Source organism: Antedon mediterranea, chromosome 5, assembly GCF_964355755.1.
Source record: "Antedon mediterranea chromosome 5, ecAntMedi1.1, whole genome shotgun sequence".
Classification (NCBI taxonomy): domain Eukaryota; kingdom Metazoa; phylum Echinodermata; class Crinoidea; order Comatulida; family Antedonidae; genus Antedon; species Antedon mediterranea.
In genome coordinates this window covers 12,923,731-12,945,393 of record NC_092674.1, presented here as the reverse complement: position 1 = coordinate 12,945,393, position 21,663 = coordinate 12,923,731, and the positions used below count along the sequence as shown (strand labels likewise).

At 32.5% G+C, this 21,663-nt stretch overlaps 1 long non-coding RNA gene across 1 annotated transcript in view; it reads left to right on the top strand.

Moving 5' to 3' along the window:
* Nucleotides 1-21,663, top strand: part of LOC140048535 (uncharacterized) — a 37,757-nt gene that overhangs the window by 13,859 nt on the left and 2,235 nt on the right. The window lies entirely within an intron of this gene.

Genomic DNA, 21,663 nt, shown 5'->3' with positions numbered 1-21,663 from the left:
GTAGTTAGAAAGACAATGTTATTTCAACGTTGAATCAACGTTTAGAATACGCTGTTAACATCATTTCAACACATCAACGAAATTTTAACGTTGATTCAAACGTTGAAATTATGTTCTGTGCCCACTGGGATATATTTTGTTAGAGTTTAATGAGCATGGCGAGGTATGAAATAAAATGTTATCCCAAGGTATGAGACTGATGTAAGTCTGAGATTATCGGATGATATCATACAATTAAAAGTTTCATATCAGAATTATATCATTGTATTATCATTAATATGAGAAGTTTCTGATAGACTTATAGGCCTATCTAAATTATATTATGTATATGATATCATTGTGTGAGAGGTTGCCGATATCAAACTGATATCCCAGTTCTATCATATTGTATGATATCATTGTGTAAGAAGTTGCCGATATCAGACTGATATCTGAGTTATATCATATTGTATGATATCATCAGTGTGTAAGAAGTTGCCCAGCTAGCAATCACACGTTGTACCGACGTTGGCGTAAGGTCAACAGTTACGTTGGGCCAACAACTTTAGGCGACGTAGGCCCGACGTAATTTTTTCCATCGGCCCTTAGTGGGCCCAACGCGTTGTACAGACATCGGAACAACGTGTTGGGGCGACGTCGGCCAAACGTCGTCGTTTATGGTTGGCTTGACATCTTTTACCGACGTAGGCCCGACGTTACTGTTACCAACGTAGGCCCGACGTAATTTTTTCCATCGGCCCTTAGTGGGCCCAACGCGTTGAACAGACATTGGAACAACGTGTTGGGGCGACGTCGGCCAAACGTCATCGTTTATGGTTGGCTCGACATCTTATACCGCGACATAGGCCCGACGTAATATTTTCCGTCGGCCCTTAGTGGGCCCAACGCGTTGGACAGACATCGGAACAACGTGTTGGGGCGACGTCGGACAAACGTCGTTATTTATGGTTGGCTTAACAACTTTTACCGACGTAGGCCCGACGTTACTTTTACCGACGTAGGCCCAACGTTATTTTTTACATCGGCCCTTAGTGGGCCCAACGCGTTGGACAGACATTGCAACAACGTGTTCGGGCAACGTCGGACAAACGTCGTCATTTATGGTTGGCTTAACATCTTTTAACGATGTTGGCCCGACATGTGTTTGGTTGACGTCGGCTTAACGTCATATACATTACGTTGGTCTAATAACTTTTGATGACGTTGGTTCAACGTATTTTTTTATTTGTCGTGTCTAGGTTGGCTCAACGTGTTGGGTTGATGTCGGCTTAACGTCATTTATATTACATTGGTCTAACAACTTTTGATGACGTTGGTTTAACGTAATTGTTCTTCGTTGGGCATTAGTTCGCCCAATGTGTTGGGTCAACGTCGGTCATCGTATTTTGTATTCGTCGGTTATGCGTGAGCACAACGTGTTGGAGTAGCTGTGTTAATTTACATCGATTCACCGTAGTAAATAGATTGTACCATCGAATGAATATGAATGAAACTTAACAATTAAATAATGCCGGTACTCTGCAAATATTGGATTGGAAATTGTTTTTATTAAAGGTATACTTATTTAATGATAAACAATTTAAGTAAAACATTTAAAAACTAGACAATTAAAAATCAAATAAACTATATAGATTTGAACTCGTCTCTTAAGAATGTAAAAATGTATAATTAATTGCAACGTTTGATTACATTTTAATCAAGTTTTTAACATTTCATCAATTCGGAAGTTAATTTGAGCACACATTTAATCATGAGGGCCACTTTTCATCCTGAGGGGCTATAGATTACAATTTACTATATAGATTAAATTAATTAACCCATGTTGTTCAAATGTTGAGACATAATGAGGTCATCAAAATTAAAAAGTTTACTACTCATGCGAGGAATGATTTATTGAATAAGAAAATATTTAAAGCTGGGAGAAATGGGGTATCGATAAGCGAGATGCGCTCTTTTAAATATGAATAATAGTACCAAAGAAAAAACAAATCCTATTTTACAAAATCTACTGGCAATATGATGCCGTAAAAGCATCCAGTATACGGATAACCAACAATTCAAATAAAAAGTTCATCATCATCATCTATGGTATCTTCGGCTTCGTCGGTGTTTGCTGCTGCTGCAGCTGCTACAAAGAGAAAAGAAAAGCAAGTTATTGTCAATTAACTGTAAATTATATACGTTTACTAAATACACACATAGTGATTACAAACCATAAGCTATAGTAGAAAGCTTATCGCATTGCAATTTATTTAACACAATGTTAGTTTTTAGTAAAAGTTGTACAAATTTCAAAAAGCGCGCACCGCCGCCCTTTTACGTGCCCAATTAATTTTATTCCAAATCTTTTATCTTTTTGCTCAATTCATCATCTTCATGTTTACTTTGATAACGCCATCATACCAAAAAAAATAGAACATAATGTGGGTCCCGTAATTTCACCTATGCTACATTGTATATAGATGTACATATGCTGTAGATAATTATAACTCAGCACTATAAGCGTAAATGCATCAGGTCAAAAGATGCCATAATTATACAGTATCAACATTTTGCGATGGTATTTTAACGTAAGTGCATGATTTGTTTTAAAATAAATGTCAGTAAAATTATAAAATGACATCACTTATAATTCGTTAAAGAGACGAATTAAATTCTAGTTTGAAAATTAGTAGTCGTAATAAATAACCACCAGCATGGATTATTGTTGTTGCCGTCATGATGGTGGTTTAAAATGACTTGATACCTGATTTACAAGTAAAGTACAAACATCTTTAAATACTAAATTTAACTATTGAACTGACCTTTCTTCTTTTGTTCCCTAAGTTTTCTTCCCCCAGCTCTGTCCTTGCTGTATTTCAGCCAAGATTTTATTTTATTTTCACATGTGGCCTCCGTCATTCCGGTCCATGATCTTCTAGCTGAAACTGCAAAGTGTACAAACATTGTGCATCAACAGAATACTTTATCTCATGTGAAAAATATATAATCAAAAGCCTCTTGCTTCCCTATTAGCAAGATAAAACAAGCAATTATGCATTTGAAATAATTATTTTAATAATACTAAATAAGATTTTTAAAATATTATTTTGAAAACGAGGAAGAGACATCCAATTTTATGTGTGCAAATGATGGTATGTCCCTCCTGCAATGTCCTCTAGTCGGTATGAAGTAAGGGTATGTTTTAATGTTCGTGCATCTTTTGGAAGATTTGGTACACAAGTTTTAAGAATACTAAGAAGTGAAGTAACATGACATGATGGTGTTTGGCTCTCAATAGCCCATCTACAGAGTTCATTTCTTATCGTAGTTGAAGGATTAATGTTGTCTTCCTCATCATCGGACAGAGAACTAGAGGAAGTATTGCCCGGACTACTTGAAAAATAAGGAGGATGAGATAGGCTAAAATTACTACTACCCCCACCACTGGTAGTAGTGGTAGTATTAATAATAGTAGAACTAGTACTACTATTACTACGATCAATATCATTTATACTACTGCTGCTACTACTGCTGCTACTAATTTCAATTCTGCTGATATTACTACAACGTTTGGGACTATTTTTAGTTAGGCTACAACTGGAAGTAACACTACTACTACTTGCTTTATTAAGACTACTAACACTCTGGTCATCATGACTAGTAGTACTAGTAGTGACATTGTCAGTTTGGCTATTATCAGAAGGAGGTAGAGACGGAGTAATATTGACACTTCCGTCGTCAACGTGTTCATCATTATAATAACGTGGATTAATAGGCCTAATTACATTATCCGTATCAAAATTCACATTAGGCCTAGGCCTACCAATTTGCCCTACAATCTCATTAGCCCTTCTTTTGGCTCTATTGCGGAGAGTTCTTTTACAGTAAATTTTACTATTTACATTCATAGTTACAGTAATACAGTACTGTTTTAATAATTGTAAAATGTTGTTCAAATTAATATAATACAAATGTTCTATTATTACTCACTGTATTTGAAGAAGTCGAACAATTGATGAAACAGAAAAGGTCAATCAGGAACTTTTAAATAAAATTTCAGTAGGCCTACAGTTTCGATGACAAAAAGTTTTTGAGCAGCAAGTTCTGAGCGTGATACAGGGACGACAGCGTGTGCTAGAATGTTTTTTGGTCTTTTCAATGGTAAGCTACCGTCAAAATCAATCACGCTTGTAAATCAAATTCCAACAGGCAAGGACATTCGCGGACTGGAAAGTCAATCACAATCCGTTCATGATAAACGAATGCAATGTAAAGTAGTTTGACAGTAAGGTACCCATGTTACCCACATCATAGAATTTTGAAGAATGTTGGATTTGTATTCTATATATTATTATACTGTACTAGGCTCATCAACTAGATGACACGTACAAATAATATAGGCACTCAGTACTAAAAGTGTATATACTGTATATGCATCAGATATGCATCAGGTCATATCATAGTATATCGCAAACATTCAATTCAACATTTATTTCTACCAAAATCAAACATCAACATATGTATATTTAATAAACAAAAATATAATAATAAAAATAAAAACAAAAACAAAAAGCATCATTTGGTCGAGGCAGAGATTCCATACAAAAAAGTATTACATCAAGTACACATAGACCCTGATGATTAAAGATTAAACGAACTGTTTGACAAAAATCCTAGCCGAATGAGAGAACGGAATAAGAGCAGTATGTATAGATACAAAATAGAATCAAATTTTCTTGAGTCCAGATAAATTATGATTCATTGTAGTATAGGCTTACAGTATTCGTTTTTCCCGCGATAACTCCTATTAGGAGTTGCGGGTCGGAAAGTGTGAGTTGCGAGTCGGAAAGTGCGAATTGCGAGTCAGAAAGTGCGAGTTGCGGGTCGGAAAGTGCGAATTGTGAGTCAGAAAGTGCGAGTTGCGGGTCAGAAACTGCGAGTTGCTAGTCGGAAAGTGCGAGTTGCGAGTCGGAAAGTGCGAGTTGCGAGTCGGAAACTGCGAGTAGATATCGGGGTTGACAACATGCAGAATAAACACAAATACATGCTTTGTTCAAGTACACGTACAGTACATGATTGTAGGCATATGTCAAATGTATTACGTGTATTTAAAGTAACTTTAGCAGAGTACAGGGCCCACAACTACAATGTAGAAGGGATTATTATTACTTATACAGTATTGTTTGATGAATGTGTGATACAGTTGTATTTTAGTTGTTGTTCAACTCGATGATAAAATGTACACAAACTAAGATTGTAAAATGGGTGTAGCAATTATGACCTCATCGCATAACTTTGATATATATGAGTTAGTTTTTGATCAAACTTAAATAACTCATCATCTTTAAGAAGAAATTTAGATTATTATATTTTATTTTATTAATTTCGGCAAAAACAATTATACAAACATAACAATACAAAAAATAGCTAGATTTTGCGCCATGGAGCAACAAAAGAGGCTAACACAGCTTCTGTCGCCAATTAGGCGTGCCACAAAAAAGATGACATCTTACTTTAAGTCACAATCCCTTAATTGGTATAGCACACAACAAGTGTCCATGACAGGTAAATTTATTGGCCCTTTGGTTGGGAGAACCTAGTACAAAAGTCTGCATATAGACTTATTTATTTATTATGATTTATGAAAATGATTGTACAATTTAATAAAGTTAAAAGTAAAGTATAAAATAAAAATGCATTAAAATCATCTGGTATGCTAAACTGTCAGACTTCTTATATTTATTAGAAGGTAGCAGATACAAATACCTGCCCCAGGGTGGGAGTTATTTGCTTCATGGAGACCATGCATGATTGAAATCACAGGTTAAATCCTTCACAGAAGAATTCATTTTGATTCATTATCTCTGAATCCCCATCTAACCACCAACCCCACCTCAGCTCATCCTCTCATTCTCAACCAACATCCACATACCATACATCCTTGAGATGGTTCAAATGTACACTTTAAATCAGATTATTTTGATACAACATTACCCCTAAATGCCAGTTTTTCCTTATTTTTGTACATGAACCTTTAAACAAAGAAATATCTGCGAGATCTATCTTTTTGTATGGATGATGGTTATTTCTTTACCATGAAAGAGTTCGTCGTTTTTTTAATATTTACGGTTTAAAAACAAGAGTATATCCAATAACAATAAGCAATACAGCAGACGGAATTGTAATTTATAAACCGGGTTGGGGTAAGAGTCTCCACCAAGTCACATATAATTATACACCATCATTATCGTCGGTATAATGTTAATGTGAAATGTAAAAGAATATTTATATCAAGCACCTTGATTGAATTTGTTGTATTAAAAATCATTGTCAATTCAATGCAAGGTTTCGATTTTACATGAGATTATCATTCTTCATTGATCATCACATTATATATTATTTATCTATCTATACATTTAAATCTACGAGTAGTGGTGTTCACAGAATGTCTACCCAGGGAGTTGTATACCTATGTACATTCTCCTTTGTGTTTAAATTAAGCATTTTGTAATCAAAATGTTGAGCTATTTGCTAGTTCACCATTCATATCATAACCTTGAATGATCTGTCTTCTGGGACTGTTTAGTGACCTTTGAGATATAAACACAGGATTTTATGAGAATTCTATGCAAATCATGCTTATTACAGTGTATTCTGTTTTCGTAAATGACCGATTGGACTCCAGGACATTCATATCGGCATGTGAATAAAGTAAAAAACAGAGAGCTATGGAAAGTTACAAATACCCAAATCAATTACAAAAAATAGACCCTTTTATCATTCATCATTGCAAAGTGTTAAAACAAAAATCAGTACATTGTTTATTGGAAAACATATCAAATAATTTACATAAATACATAGTCAAATATCGTATGCGGATAAAAAGGTATACATTCTGAACTCATTAAATTATTATTAACCAAATAGGTTTGATTGAATTTCAAACGGGCTAAACGGATGTTCACTGGTATTTGATATGGCCTAATTTTCTATTTATAATTAAATAAATAATTTCTATGTATAATATTAATGACCATTTATTACACTATCCAATACTGATAAAGAACCAAACTATTATGTATAAGAAAATCCTAAAATTGATTGTATTTGTAAAATACAATATCACTGTATTATTTTACGAAACCTCATTAGGGCTTTTGTTTGTTGATTATGCCCAGTCGAATTTGAAAAACACTATGAAAGCACCAGCATATCAAGCGAGGGTTCCTAAATTTTTCTTATTCTCACAGATTTCCTCATTACATGATCGTTTTAAAATAATTAGTTAATTAAATTATATCACCGGGCGGCTAAGAATGAATGTTCTGTACCTACAGTGGGTCTGGGGTGTGTGTGTTTGTGTTACATTTCAAATGTGTTGTTTGGGCTGTATATTTTTGAACCGATACATTTCTTTCATTTTTCTGTACATAGGTCTAATAATATAATTATGAATTATTACAATTGCCCAATTCTACTTAAAACATTCAATAGAATGAATTGAGTATGATTGGACATTAAAGTATGTATTGATTTATAAATCCAAAGGCAAATTACTGAAAAAATGACAATGCTGTGGCTGGATCTCAATGGAGATACAAAAAAAAGAGAAAGCTAAATCAAAACGATAAGTAAAACAGTCAGAAAAGTTAGCAGAGCTTTCGGCCAACACTAGCCCTTCATCAGTGCAAGTGATTTATATATATATATATCGTCTCTGGCTTTTTTTTAAAACATTTAGGAGAGTACATCCGGGCATCCGTGTCAAGTCGACTCGATTTACACGTGGAACTAGTTACATATCCCATTCCCAAGAATACCTACAGTAATGCATTTTTGCACGCTGGTAGGAGTTTTTTTTTTTATTTGATTTGAGTATTTAAAAACTTTAATTACTCTCTGTTTTTGCATACGCTGTTTTTGATACTTTATTCACATGCCGATGCGAATGTCCTTCAATCCTGTCGGTTGTTTACGATATAAGCATTGGCATTCGGTTTTCGTAAACAACCGACAGGATTGAAGGACATTTACATCGGCATGTGAATAAAGTATCAAAAACAGCGTATGCAAAAACAGAGAGTAATTAAAGTTTTTAAATACTCAAATCAAATAAAAAAAAAATCAAATTATTTTATCATTCATCCTTAAAACACTATATGTTTATTTGGAAATGAAGTAAAAAACATGATGGGCCAATGTCGTGGAGACTTTTTCGCACCTCCAAATATGTTCAGTTACATCCATCAAAACTTAACATCCGCGTTTTCGAAACGGCCACCCGCACACACTTTTTATGTATCTTAACTGAAGGGGTATACGAATGTAATTTAAATAAAATGTTCTGCTGAATGAAATACATTAATAGCTAAAACGAAAACTAAAGAGCATCTCATCAATTATTTTTAGAATTAATATGGTGTGAACTTTTAATTCGCTACTGCCCATAGTCCCACGTATCCCTCCAATTTACTGCGGACTGTAGCACCCCACACACCATTCCCTATTGTCAAACTATAATATCAGCTCACAGAGTTTTAACACGTCACGGGTCTCGCATTTTTAATGAAACACACATTTCGCACAAACACTGTGTAGGCCTACGCGCATCTTTTGTTGAACTTACGCATTACAGTATCTGTTGCTCCGATATTGTAATAAACGTCAGGTTGGTAATTCCCCCTCCTCCCCAACCGGAGCCAATGCGTATATGTAATGTTGCATACAGCGCAAACAGAGAGCAATTTAAGTTTTTAAACACAATGTTTATTTGGAGAAATGATTTAGTACAAATATCGTACAGTACATATGGATAAAAGTAGTATAATTCGTATTTAATAATTTCAAAATCCAAACAAAATAAATAGTGAAATTAGTACATTTTAAAGAGAAGTACCAATTACGAAATCATTTTTTAATATATCCCCGCAACATGTGTAGGCCTAAATATTTTTTCATTCAGCTTTTTTTTTTATCATTTTCAATTTCGGTTTTTGACATAGGCCTAATAATAAGTGAAAATATGCTCAAAATGGTCTAAATGTACTTCATTTCATTTTCTATATATATGTTTTTTGTTTATAATATTTACAAATAGTATACATGTATTAAGATACGCGCCTGTTGTTTATTTATTTTGCTGTCAATCACCGATTTAAATGTGTGTTGAAATAAATAAATGAAATTGATTATTGAATTGAAAATGCAGAATTATTAATATGGGTGAAAACATGGTAATGCTATACAATAATAGGTGTACTATTATCGGTATAAATTATAAATGTATCGATCAAAGTAAATGGCTAAATATTTATGTTAAAAAAGTATGAACCATATATTTCTATGAATGTGTAAATTAATGTATTCCCAATAAAATAGTATAATAATACAGTATGTTGAATAAACTCGGGCGGAATAATACCGTACATAAAAAACATAATCATTTTCTTATCGAAATGTTTACATTTATAATGTAAGTAAATATTTATTCATTTTTTTACATTTTTTAAAACAAAAAAGTGCACTTTTCTGTTGTTTTTTGTTTAATTAATTTTAATTAAAAATTATTACAACAAACCTATCTAACCTTTCTATTATTGTCACTGATAATATGTTTTGAGTCAGATTGTTTTCAATAAAAAAAGTTAAAACAATTCATTTGACTTTCAATGTACTATGTTGGTTCAGGAAGTGTGTGTGCACATTTAAGACCTAAATCAGATGTTGAATCTGAAGAAAAGAAGTATAAGCGGATACTCTTTCAAAGAACTCCAAGAAGATTCACACAAAAATATTTACTTTCCAATAAAATAGTATATTACTGTAGTATACAATACAGTATGTTGAATAAACTCGAGCGGAATAATAACGTACATAAAAAACATAATCATTTTCTTATCGAAAAGTGCCCTCTCTAGTTTTCTATTGATTTATTAATTATTTATAATTAATTAATGGGTAAGGTTAACATGTTTTTAACATTTAATGTAGGAAGTTGGATCTACTCCTAACAAAATTTCATATCTCCAAATTTCAACAACGTTGTCTAATTACTTCAATAAATATCATATTTAACATCACAAATTAGGGTTATTGAAGGAATTTTTGCCTAAAAACATATATAAAAAACGTCGATAAAAAATACTTTTCGTATTTAAAAACAGTTGAAACTCGTTTTATATGTTCAATATAGGTTGCTCTATTCACAGAAACAAAATTGCTTTCATAACCCTTTTCTGTTGGTTTTTTTTTTTTAAATCGTTATTAGGTTGAAAAAATGAGTTGGAATTGTATGGTCGTTCATAAGTGTAAATTTTGTAAAAACGTAAATCACAACAATCAGTGAATTATGGTTTGATATTTATTTTTCTTTAGCAATATGGATAGAGCAACTTATATTGAATATTCACACCAAGTATCAAATGTTTTTAAATACGAAAAGTATTTTTTATCGAAAATTATTAGCAAAAATTCAATCCATAACCCTAATTTGTGATGTTAAATGTGATATTTATTGAAGTGCTTTGTCTACCTTGTTGAAATTTGGAGATATGAAACTTTGTTAGGAGTAGAACCAACTTCTAACATTAAAAGTTAAAAATATTTTAATATTACCCATTAATTAATTATTAATAATTATTAAATCAATAGAAAACTAGAGAGGGCACTTTTCGACAAGAAAATGAATGTTTTTTTATGTGCGTTAATATTCCGCTCGAGTTTATTCAATGCTCTGTAATGTATACCATTATACAATTTTATTAGGAAGTAATTGTTTTTGTGTGAATCTAGGTTAGATAGGAATTGTTGTCATAATTTTAATTAAAATTAATTAAACAAAAACAACAGAAAAAGTGCACCGATTTGTTTTAAAAAAATGAATAAATGTTTACATACATTATAAATGAAACATAATATAACTATTTTAGTAATGCATACACAAGTACAGAATATTATATCAGAAATCAATGAATCATGTGTCTAAAAGTGTCTTTAATTTGCTTTGAGACAAATTTGATGCCATTGGCCTATACACAAAATCAAGGCAATTAGACAAAATATTTACTTAAACAATATTAATACTATTAATAGGCATAAAATAATAGGGTATATCAACTTTCCTTAAAGAATAACAGTATAGGGCCTTACAAATTTATTTAACAAGACAAATAATATATAACATATGAACTATATTAATACTTTGTTCAACAATTTATACACTGCTTACATAATAATGTATTATTTTAATTTTATGTCTTGCGCATTATTTCTTTCTTTATCCACATTTTTGTATCTCATCATTTTTTGTTTTACGTTCGGTAATTTAGAACATAACATAACATAAGTTTATAAGCCCAAATAGTTCATTAACATTCATGTACAATTTTTATTTTTACATAAATTAAATTTGAAGCCTCTGTAGAATTTAGTTACTTTGGAGTATATAATATAATACACACATATATCTTACTACGAATTAAACTTAACCTATGCCTACTTTTTAGTTTTTATAATATCAGCGAACATTACAGATCATGAACGTTATAACATCGTTTTCTGAGACCGTTTATTGTTTGACCATTTGTCAATTCGTTATTAGCTTCTCTTATATTGCGAAAAAATGGAGGTGTATTCCCAATATCTATCTTGACAAATGTTTTTAAATAAATTTAATGTTAGGCTGTTGAAATGAAAATGCAATTAAACGTATTATCAGTGGAATGAACTTAATCGTTTTTCTTTATTTTGCATTTATGATGTATGGTGGTATGGTTGCATTTTTCCGTTTAGAAAAATAGCCAAGTACATATTTCAATATTTATCTTTTAATACCAATAATTGGTTCCTTGTAAATTGTAGATTTTGTATTTTCATTAATTTTATAAGATCTTTGATTACATTCAGTTTCTTGAATGGGGGCGCCATTTATTTTAAATGGAACCATAATTAGGATGACCATCATTAAATCAATCATTCCATTTCAATAGCTGCATTCAAACGATAAGTGTACAGACATTCTCTTAATATATAAAGTTAGATGTCCTAATTAATGTTCAAAAATATTTAGAAACAATCTAAAGAAGAATATAGGCCTACTTTTCTTTAATATCCATATCAAAACATAATATTGCATTTTGTTTGAATCAACTTTTCTATGTGGGGTATTGTATTATTTAGTAAGTTGTCAATCAGTTACTCTATCAAGTTTGGAATAAACACGATATGTTTGTAATATTTAAGCGTTGGTACGACGTTTAAAATCCGACTTAACCAGTAATACAATTGTTACTATAAAGTCAATGTGAAACAAGTCAATGTAATGTCGTTGACAATTGCTGACGTTGGCTTAACAAACTTTTATTTGACGTTAAACTGACGCTAGAATAGTGACCATAAATGATTGTATTTTGCGTCAATTTCAAGCGTTGGCACGACGTTTGATATCAGACTTAACGTATACAACTATAAGCCAACGTCTGCATGACGTGGAACAAGTCAATGTAATGTTGTTGACAATTGCTGACGTTGGCTTAACAACTTTTATTTGACGTTAAACTGACGCTAGAATAGTGACCATAAATGATTGTATTTTGCGTCAATTTCAAGCGTTGGTATGACGTTTGATATCAGACTTAACGTATACAACTATTAGCCAACGTCTGCATGACGTGGAACAAGTCAATGTAATATTTTTGACAATTGCTGACGTTGGCTTAACAACTTTCATTTGACGTTAAACTGACGCTAGAATAGTGACCATAAATGCTAGTATTTTGCGTCAATTTCAAGCGTTGGCACGACGTTTGATATCAGACTTAACGTATACAACTATTAGCCAACGTCTGCATGACGTGGAACAAGTCAATGTAATGTTGTTGACAATTGCTGACGTTGGCTTAACAACTTTTATTTGACGTTAAACTGACGCTAGAATAGTGACCATAAATGATTGTATTTTGCGTTAATTTCAAGCGTTGGCACGACGTTTAATATCAGACTTAACGTATACAACTATTAGCCAACGTCTGTATGACGTGGAACAAGTCAATGTAATGTTGTTGACAATTGCTGACGTTGGCTTAACAACTTTTATTTGACGTTAAACTGACGCTAGAATAGTGACCATAAATGATTGTATTTTGCGTCAATTTCAAGCGTTGGTATGACGTTTGATATCAGACTTAACGTATACAACTATTAGCCAACGTCTGCATGACGTGGAACAAGTCAATGTAATATTTTTGACAATTGCTGACGTTGGCTTAACAACTTTCATTTGACGTTAAACTGACGCTAGAATAGTGACCATAAATGCTAGTATTTTGCGTCAATTTCAAGCGTTGGCACGACGTTTGATATCAGACTTAACGTATACAACTATTAGCCAACGTCTGCATGACGTGGAACAAGTCAATGTAATGTTGTTGACAATTGCTGACGTTGGCTTAACAACTTTTATTTGACGTTAAACTGACGCTAGAATAGTGACCATAAATGATTGTATTTTGCGTCAATTTCAAGCGTTGGCACGACGTTTGATATCAGACTTAACGTATACAACTATTAGCCAACGTCTGTATGACGTGGAACAAGTCAATGTAATGTTGTTGACAATTGCTGACGTTGGCTTAACAACTTTTATTTGACGTTAAACTGACGCTAGAATAGTGACCATAAATGCTAGTATTTTGCGTCAATTTCAAGCGTTGGCACGACGTTTGATATCAGACTTAACGTATACAACTTTTAGCCAACGTCTGCATGACGTGGAACAAGTCAATGTAATGTTGTTGACAATTGCTGACGTTGGCTTAACAACTTTTATTTGACGTTAAACTGACGCTAGAATAGTGACCATAAATGATTGTATTTTGCGTCAATTTCAAGCGTTGGCACGACGTTTGATATCAGACTTAACGTATACAACTATTAGCCAACGTCTGTATGACGTGGAACAAGTCAATGTAATGTTGTTGACAATTGCTGACGTTGGCTTAACAACTTTTATTTGACGTTAAACTGACGCTAGAATAGTGACCATAAATGCTAGTATTTTGCGTCAATTTCAAGCGTTGGCACGACGTTTGATATCAGACTTAACGTATACAACGTTTAGCCAACGTCTGCATGACGTGGAACAAGTCAATGTAATGTTGTTGACAATTGCTGACGTTGGCTTAACAACTTTTATTTGACGTTAAACTGACGCTAGAATAGTGACCATAAATGATTGTATTTTGCGTCAATTTCAAGCGTTGGTATGACGTTTGATATCAGACTTAACGTATACAACTATAAGCCAACGTCTGTATGACGTGGAACAAGTCAATGTAATATTTTTGACAATTGCTGACGTTGGCTTAACAACTTTTATTTGACGTTAAACTGACGCTAGAATAGTGACCATAAATGATAGTATTTTGCGTCAATTTCAAGCGTTGGCACGACGTTTGATATCAGACTTAACGTATACAACTATTAGCCAACGTCTGCATGACGTGGAACAAGTCAATGTAATATTTTTGACAATTGCTGACGTTGGCTTAACAACTTTTATTTGACGTTAAACTGACGCTAGAATAGTGACCATAAATGATAGTATTTTGCGTCAATTTCAAGCGTTGGCATGACGTTTGATATCCGACTTAACGTATACAACTATAAGCCAACGTCTGTATGACGTGGAACAAGTCAATGTAATGTTTTTGACAATTGCTGACGTTGGCTTAACAACTTTTATTTGACGTTGAATCGACATAAATAAACAACCCAAATGCTTAAAGTCTTGTATCCAATTTCAAACGTTGGGTAGACGTTAAAATGCCTACATAAATTTTACAACCATTAGCCGATGTCGGTGCAACGTGAGGAAAATGACTTTAGTGTGTCGACATTCGCTAACGGTGAACCAACGACTAATGGCGACGTTAAACCAACAATAATTTGCCGACTTGATAAGTTGTCATATATTGGCAAATTGTCAACGTTGTGACGACGTTTGATTGTTGACAACTCTTTACAACGTTTTGCCAACGTTGATGCGACGTGTCAAAATTACTTTAATATGTTGACGTTTGCAGACGTTGTGCCAACCAATGATAACGACGTCAAACTGACGTTGGATTTATGTAATCGCAAGGCACATTTTTTTGTCAATTTTTCAACGTAAATACGACGTCGGCAGGGAGTTAGGTTAACAACCATTAAATTCACGACTTATAGTACACGTTGTAATAACGTTGTAATAACGTCGGCAATTTGCCCGCGACTTTGTCGACGTCTGCCGACGCTTGCCGACGTCGGGCCAATGTCAAATTGCTAGCTGGGTGCTGATATCAGACTGATATCTTAGTTATATCATATTGTATGATATCATTGTGTAAGAAGTTGCCGATATCAGACTGATATCTTAGTTATATCATATTGTATGATATCATTGTGTGAGAGGTTGCCGATATCAGAGTGATATCTAAGTTATATCATATTGTATGATATCATTAGTGTGAGAAGTTGCCGATATCAGACTGATATTTTAGTTATATCATATTGTATGATATCATTGTGTAAGAAGTTGCCGATATCAGACTGATATCTAAGTTATATCATAAGTATGATATCATTTGTATAAGAAGTTGCCGATATCAGACTGATATCTAAGTTATATCATATTGTATGATATCATTTGTCTAAGAAGTTGCCGATATCAGACTGATATCTTAGTTATATCATATTGTATGATATAATTGTGTGAGAAGTTGCCGATATCAGACTGATATCTGAGTTATATCATATTGTATGATATCATTGTGTGAGAAGTTGCCGATATCAGACTGATATCTTAGTTATATCATATTGTATGATATCATTTGTGTGAGAAGTTGCCGGTATCAGACTGATATCTTAGTTATATCATATTGTATGATATCATTGTGTAAGAAGTTGCCGATATCAGACTGATATCTTAGTTATATCATATTGTATGATATCATTGTGTGAGAAGTTGCCGATATCAGACTGATATCTTAGTTATATCATATTGTATGATATCAAAGTGTGATAAGTTTCTTATATCAGACTGATATCTGAGTTTTAACATATTGTATGACATCAAAGTGTGATAAGTTTCTTATATCAGACTGATATCTGAGTTTTACCATATTGTATGACATCAAAGTGTGATAAGTTTGTGATATCAGAATGATATCTCAATTATATCATATTGTTTGATATCATTACTGTGAGAATTTTTTGATATCAGACTGATATCTGAGTTGTATCATGTGTATGATATCATTAGTGTGAAAAGTTTTTGATATCAGACTGATATCTTAATTGTATCACATGTACGATATCAGTCGTGTGAGATGTTTCTGATATCATAGTGATAGGTGGTTTATATCATGTCTTGACTGGGATGTTTATTATGCCTACCTGTTGTGCATATTTTTAATTGATTCACAATTATCTAATAAGTTCACATATGTAAAATGGACTACTGTTATATAATAATAATACAGTACTATACCTCAACTGAACTGAACCTGATAACGCGTTTAACAAATAAGAAGACTGCTGACTCGCGGTGCGATAAATACACATGTACCTTGATATTGTTAGATATTGTGTTCAAATGCACGTACGCATTTTGTAGTTACAATTATTGTCTATATCTCTACGGTGAATTGTAAACCAAAGTATGACCAACACCTACATTCTTGGTCTCCAATAACAATAAAAATGGTATTATCAATGTAAAACCTATAATACTAGTAAAACTAAAATACACCAGAACCATTAAGGTATCAATGTTCCTATGTCACCTAGTCAAATCGGAATGCATTTTACGTTTTTCAAATGTGTTTCACTCATAATCCATTAACAAATATAACACCGATAGAAAGTTCTTGGCACTTATTAGAATTAAAGGAAGTGAATTATTATTCATAAATTATTAAAATAGAGAACTTTGTAAAAACAAACTTATAACTCATTCTATAGATAGATTTCTCAGGAGCGTCATTATTTTATTAAAGTTCACATCAAACCTTGTTTCCTAAGGATACCTACATTAATTGTTATAATCAGATAGGCTTATATCAATTTGGATAGGTTACAAATGGAATCACAAAAACATGGAAACGACCACATCACGTTGCAATGTGAATCTAAAGGAAGGCTTAAGTACCTCTCTTATGACACAATCCGTTTCACAAGTAAAGCGGAGGTTAAATCGGCAACCAATGTCAGCTGGCTACTAGTCTAAGCTTTATAGTAAAGATGTCCTTCCAGTCGTCAGAGGCCAGTTGCATTAGACTGTAGATGCATTGGTAGTTTGTAGTATACTAGTGTACTATAGTGTATATTGTATAGTATTTAGTGTACTGTAATTTTAATGTGTATGTTAAATATAATAGATTTTGTCTTTTTATCAAGAAGAATATAACTGCTTTGGGAATATCACGCTTTATATTGCACCGATTACACTTGGGCAAAAGTGTCATTAAATAATCCCTTAAATATATATGCTTTGACTTATTTCTACTTGAAGTCCAAATATGGCATTAGGTTAGGGGTTACTTGGGGTCCGCTACTTGATATTCGTTTTAACTAAATAGAAAATTGATATCTGTCTTTAGCTCCAATTAGCTTTATGACATGGATCAAATCAAACAGTAAATCACGCCACTATTTATTATCCATACAAATTGTCATCTTTTTATCACATTACAAATAATGATATCAATGTGTTTGATCTTCTGTGTACAACAACTGAAACATGTTATCGTTCGTAGATAAAAATATGGATGTTCTAGTTCGTCTTACGAATCTATATTCATCACTCTGCTAATGGTATAAAGTAGCCAGGTAGAACAAATTGAAACGATAAGCTAATATTATTACACATTCTGTACACATATTAACTATATAATACAACATTGAACCATGCTTGGCTTAACAAACAATCTTCTTTTAACAATCTAGGCCTACTTTTAGCCATAATTTGCTTAATGTTTTATGAAATATTGTAATCTAATCTATGTAACTAAAGCTTACCTTGTGGGACCCCTCATACAGGTATACATACATATTTAATAACATTTTATTAAAATGGGAAAACAAATGTTAAACAACTTAAAAATATTTATTTCATACTACAAGTCAAAATCAACATATTTAAAGTGTACAATGGAAATGAGAATGTTAAAAGTGTATTCCCACGACATAAAAAAGGAAAGATGGATGAGAAAAAAAAATACTTGTCATACATCCGGATTAGCTAGGATAAGACACAGTTCTATTTTACACATGTAGGAGCATATTATTTAGTTTCAATTTCTTTTTAGATTTTGCATCCACACTTCAAACATGTGATCATTAATTTATAATTATAAAGATAAATGAAATAATTATTTTTTAAATGCCTTTTACTTATGCAACAAAACATGAATATGTTATATTAGTTGAACGGAGAGAATATTTGCAGTCCTTAGAGGATTGACTTCTTCTTCTATACTAATCCACTCCGTCTCGTTATAAAATTGTCAACATTTAAACTCATAATTTATACCTCCTGTACTGTCGTGATAAAAAAAACCTATTATCATCCCATTTTTGGGGATTTTACTCTATAAATCTATATATGAAGGCCTAAATAATTATGTAAATTGAAAATGTATTACATAATGTCTAAAAATAAAAGAAATATTATAACTACGCATCAAATTTAAAAAGAAATGGAGTTGTAGCTTGGTGGTTAACGTTCTTGTCTTCCAATCCCAAGGTTCAGGTTTCAATCCTGACCTAGTGCCGGGCCATGAATGATTCGTACAAAGAGACACCGCCAGACAAATGCGTACCACATACTGTTTACTTCGCTGTCAGTCAGTATGCATAAAGTGTATAGCCCTCCGACGTACGTCAAAAATGGAATGCCGCAATTAAAATATATAGTAGTACTCTTAATATGGTTTTATTTGTTATAAGAAAAGAAATGATCATATTTTTCTAATTTTTTTTTGTAGTGCGGCATGTATTGATAGATAAAACTGTCTTACTGCACATTTGGCCACATGTACCTACATTAAATAAAATAGAATAAGATTTTAGGGATTTTCTAGATTCACTATTCATTTTGTATTAGAAGGTGTGGTTAAGTCTGTACCACCTCAGTCTCACGGTTTCAAAATACCTGATTCTATTTGATTATCCACTGATTACATTCACGGAAATGTACTCGTATGCCAAATATTATGAGAAACGTCCCAATGGTTCAATCATTTAAAATTCACTCCCTCCCAAACATATCTTACACACGCTAGTCACGAGACCATGTTTCGAAATAATATTAGTAAAAAAGATAAATCATTTTGGCACATGTTGCGTTTTATACTCATAATAATTTAGCTAACATTTCCAGACAAAATTGAAACATCGACTGGTGAATTAATAGATACAGACTTGGGACAAGTATGTTTATTATGCCTACCTTTTGTGCATATTTTTTATTAATTTACAATTATCTAATAAGTTCACATATGTAAAAAGGAGCTACTGTTATATAATAATAATACAGTACTATACCTCAACTGAACTTGATAACGCGCTTAACAAATAAGAAGACTGTTGACTCAAGGTGCGATAAATACACATGTACTTTGATATTGTTAGCTATTTTGTTCAAATCAACAACTGAAACATGTTATCGTTGGTAGATAAAAATAGGGATGTTCTAGTTTGTCTTATGGATCTATATCCGTCCCTCTGCTAACGGTATAAAGCCCGGTAGGAAAATTGTAACGGCGGAGCTAATATTATACATTCTGAAAAAGTACCAAATCATTAAATAAATTTAAATTTTTGTTCAAAGAACATTTATTATCATTTTACAAAAAAAAAAATAATACTTGTTACAGGATTATAACTATAACACAAAATTGAACCATGATTGGCTTAACGGCACCAACTCTTTAATTTTGTTATTCAATTTTAAAAAAAAATCTAATATTCTTTTAACCACCTATGCCTACGTTTAGCCATAATTTAATTAATGTTTTGTGTAATATTGTAATCTATTCTATGTAGCTAAAGCTAACCTTGTGGGATCCCTCATACATGTATACATACATATTCAATAACATTTTATTAAAATGTGAAAATAAATGTTAAACGAATTAAAAATGTTTATGTCATACTACAAGTCAAAATCAACATAGTAAAGCGTACAATGGAAATGAGAATGTTAAAGGTGTATTCACAACATAAAAAAAGGAAATAAGTATGGATGAGAAAAAAAAGTACTTATCATACATCATACGCGGATTAGCTAGGATAAGGCACTGTTCTATTTTAGCCAAACCACAACTAGCAGCCTATTTAGTTTTCTTTTTGATTTTGCATCCACACTTCAAACATGCATTCATTAAATTATATTTATAAAGATAAATGAAATAATTATTTTTTTTTAATGCCTCTTATGCAATCGTACAAAGAAAATTGAATATTTTATATTAGTTGAACCGAGAGAATATTTGCAGTCCTTAGAATAATATACCATATACCAAATTTAGAAAATTAACTTCTTTTCTTCTACACTAATCGACTCCGTCTCGTTATAGAACTGTCACAATTTAAACTCATAATTTATACCTCATGTACTGCCGTGATAACAAAACCTCATTATCACCTCATTTTTTTAGGGAATTTGCTCTATAAATCTATATATGTAGGCCTAAATAACTACCGGTATGTAAATTGAAATGGAGTTTTAGCTTGGTTAATCCTGACCTAGTACCAGGGTTGTAACTCACATCTCTTTCAACTCCACGACCCGAGACTCAAATTAGACTTAGTTTATAAGCACGATAAATTATAATTATATTTAAAAAAAAGCCATGTTCTTTGAATTAGTGGTTGAGGAATGTATGTTTACATTTATGAATTGTACTTCGACCTCGTTAACTAATTCGGTATTACTTTGCTCACCTAAAATGGCAATTCACATCGGTGTAGCTCCTATCACCTTATGATAAGATCAAAGCAAACAGTAAATAACAAATCCGGCTTGTTGTAGCAACTTTTTAGAATGTACTTGTTGTCGCTTATACAAATGATAATGTATAGTGTCTGGTGTTCTGTACAAAAACAGTCAACTGTTGATTGAGGAAACATATATTTCAGCACAAATCAGGTGAGTTTGAAAAGTAACTTTAAAAAAGTACGTAACTATACGTGAGTGTAGTGTATAGGGTTGTACGTAACTATACGTGAGTGTAGTGTATCGGGTTGTACGTAACTATACGTGAGTGTAGTGTATCGGGTTGTACGTAACTATACGTGAGTGTAGTGTATCGGGTTGTACGTAACTATACGTGAGTGTAGTGTATCGGGTTGTACGTAACTATACGTGAGTGTAGTGTATCGGGTTGTACGTAACTATACGTGAGTGTAGTGTATCGGGTTGTACGTAACTATACGTGAGTGTAGTGTATAGGGTTGTACGTAACTATACGTGAGTGTAGTGTATCGGGTTGTACGTAACTATACGTGAGTCTAGTGTATCGGGTTGTTGTTTAATGTACAATGTTAACACATCATGTATCTAAAGGTATACTTTTTTTGTTAGCTACTACTACAAATGTTGCTATACAAGTACCAGATATTTATCTTAACGAACATTTCCTA